Here is a 3,466-nt window from a genome sequence, read left to right on the forward strand (position 1 = left end):
TTAAGGATTTTTGGGGTCTCTGATTGCGAATTCGAAATCTAAAATACCAAATCCAAAATGGCTAACCCAAAATGGCGGATTGAATATTCAAAAATCTAACAAATTCTCTTGAAACTGATAACATTGGTGGTTGCTTATTCTCTTGGCTAAACGGAAGGTAACTCCCGCGTCCTACTTGAAAGCGGAATTGGATGAAGGTTGAAGAAAGGAGGGAACGCGAGGAGTGGGAATGAGATAGCTGAAAGGGCTGGTAGACTTAACATCTGTTCTCTGTCTTTTCCTACTAAATCACCGCAATTTCTGTCACTCCTTTCGTTTTCCCTCGGATGATGAATCGGCCGTCGTTAGTGGCAACGACTTGCACTCCCCGCGCAACACCCCGCCCTGTTCTGACGTATATATATATATATATATATATATATATCTGTGTAGAGGCAATTCAATGGCAGGGCACTTATGCGAGCACGGGAGACCATTTCACGCCGGCAGTAAACCGCTCTGCCACTCCAACGGGACGTAGGTAAATACACCGGCGAGGAAATCACCCTGACGGTAATGCTCGGACGCCGATAGATGCGGATAGAAATAGAAACTGACGAAATCTCGCGGTTTTGCCATTCTGCAACTTCAGGTATGACCGGGTAACCTCCAAAGGTGGATGGATTCTTATCTGTACGAGGTGGAAGCTGAAATTTAGTATGTAGGGAGTTTATAGGCTACTAATTATAAGTACAAAGTTGGAAATATTATACTCAAGATGGCGGAACCAATATGGTGGATCCAATATGGCGAAAAGAATATTGAAAAGAAAATGGATTCATACTCCCTTCAGCTGAAATTTAGTATGTAGGGAGTTTATAGGCTACTAATTATAAGTATAAAGTTGGAAATATTAAATTCAACATGGCGGAACTAATATGACGTATTCAATATGGTGGATCGAAAATGGCGAAAGGAATATTCAAAAGAAAATGTATTCATAGTCCCTTCAGCTGAAATTTAGAATGTAGGGGGTTTATAGGCTACTAATTCCAAGTACAACGTTGGAAATATTAAATTCAACATGGCGGAACCAATATGGCGAATTCAATATGGTGGATCCAATATAGCGAAAAGAATATTCAAAATAAAATGCATTCATACTCCATTCAGCTGAAATTTAGTATGTAGGGAGTTTATAGGCTACTAATTCCAAGTACTACGTTGGAAATATTAAATTCAACATGGTGGAACCAATATGGCGTATTCAATATGGTGGATCCAAAATGGCGAAAAGAATATTCAAAATAAAATAGATTCATACTCCCTTCAGCTGAAATTTAGAATGTAAGGAGTTTATAGGCTACTAATTCCAAGTACAAAATTGGAAATATTAAATTCAACATGGCGGAACCGATATGGCGAATTCAATATGGTGACGGATAGAAATAGAAACTGACGAAATCTCGCTGTTTTGCCATTCTGCAACTTCAGGTATGACCGGGCTAGTTTGTAGAGGGAGCCGGTGCTCTATGGGAAAAGTGGTGGGAAATGGAATCGTGGATGGTTTCAGCGTGCGGCTAGCACGTGAACTATTGGCGCTACGAGGATAGGTGGCGCCACAGGTAATTCAGAAGCTGGTGGTGTTGCTAGGTTTTTTTTTTACTTTTACTTGTTTATTTAAGGTGCGAGCAAACTTAGCTGCTCGTAGCACCACAAGGTTGTACAAAATTGATTTACATTAAATCGTATAAACAAAATATGAGAGTTTTCCTTAGTTTGTAACCATTTCACAACACTTATACTTCGTTACTAGGATAATAGTGCCCATAAATGAGCTTTTATGGAATACTTTGCAGAAGGGACTTTCGGAATTTGTTTTCTAATAAGACGCGAATGGTATGGGAATGCATGGATTGTTATTAAAAATATAAAATCCTACGACTCCTTTTGGGAAAACCTTCTTATTAGTATTGACCACTACTCGGGCATAAATTACACATAATTTAGGAAAACAATAACACACGTAATCTTCTTTTACACGATTTTCAAATGAGACCTTTATATTTTTTGTAAATGTATACTAACTCTTCGAGTGCCAGAGGAAATTTTCATACGTATCCGAGAAATGTCAAACAATTTTTAGCAAAGTTAAATGATTGTAAACAAAACTGTATATTTCGGTCAATTTTATTTTAAAGTTATAGCAGTTGTAGCTTCGATGGCTAATATAAAAATGTGCCAATAAGGTGACTACTGCAACTTTTGATTCGCAACCTTTGATATTCGACACACCTTGATGCATTATTAAATGAAAAATAAAAAAAAAAAACGATAGTTAGTGTATAACTTAATTAACTGTTGTCTGGAAAATATCAAAGAAATTTCTTTTAAGAGACGACGGCATAATTCGGTGGCCGATTCGGTTAAGTTCTTCACGCCCTCTAGCTTTGAGAAGAAACTCGGATACCAGTGGCGGCTAATTAAGCGGCGTAATGAGGTCGTCCCCACGAGTTAATTATTTTCGTGACGCGGATGAACGGTCCCCTGCAATCGTAGCTCCTCCCGCGCCAGGAAATGGAATGTATATAATTAACTATTATACAGGGTGGAGCAAATAAACCAAATCATAGCTTGTCGGTGGTGTTAAATGAAAGATGTAAAAGAAAGAAGGTGAATAATTTACAGAGCCCTATATTTGCAGGATTACTTCGCGAATTGAAAGCACACCTTGACAACAAAATTAATCACTAGATTACCATGGGTGCCAATATCGAGACAACTTTAACACGAAAATCCCTAATCGACGAGACATCGAATTTAAATCCAGATATGGACCAGAGACCTGGCCACGGACACGTGCATCTTATTTTCGCAGGATCACAGCCAGACCAATGTGTCCTGGCGCCTGCTACGATGATTTATTCCCGAAGGGGCGTTTTCGGGACGAAAAGGGAGGATCGGTAGGGGAGGAGGAAGAGCCTGCGTGGGAGATACGACTTCCTTGTTGTTCCGTGGCCGAATAAATTGCAGTTCGCTTCTTTCGCGGGATGTTTTCACGGATTAAGGTGGATCTAACATTGACCGATTCACAGGAAGCATATGTGCCAGATGCGGAAGTGAATCTGAACGAGAGGGGCAAGATGCGGTTTAAGTAAATATTGGAGTATGTATCGTAAATAATAGAGCGCGTGTAGAGGTGTTACAGAACGTTGAAAACATTTTTTGCAATTTTTTTCTAGCGAAATAGACGTGGTATAAAAGTATTTGAACAATGCTTAGAATGATAGGGGGATATGAATTTTCTTTAGAGGGAAAATTATACTATATTTCAAAATTTATCTAGCATAGGACAATTTGGATTATTATGTACCTAAAACACGTATACAGACTGTTCCAAAAATGTTGGAAGTCGTTGAAAGGGGTGGTTCGGGAGGTGATTTGGAACAACTTTTTCCTTAGCGAAAATGTTGTCCGAGGCTTCGTT

Source organism: Hylaeus anthracinus, unplaced genomic scaffold (genome assembly GCF_026225885.1).
Source record: "Hylaeus anthracinus isolate JK02 unplaced genomic scaffold, UHH_iyHylAnth1.0_haploid 11978, whole genome shotgun sequence".
Taxonomy (NCBI): domain Eukaryota; kingdom Metazoa; phylum Arthropoda; class Insecta; order Hymenoptera; family Colletidae; genus Hylaeus; species Hylaeus anthracinus.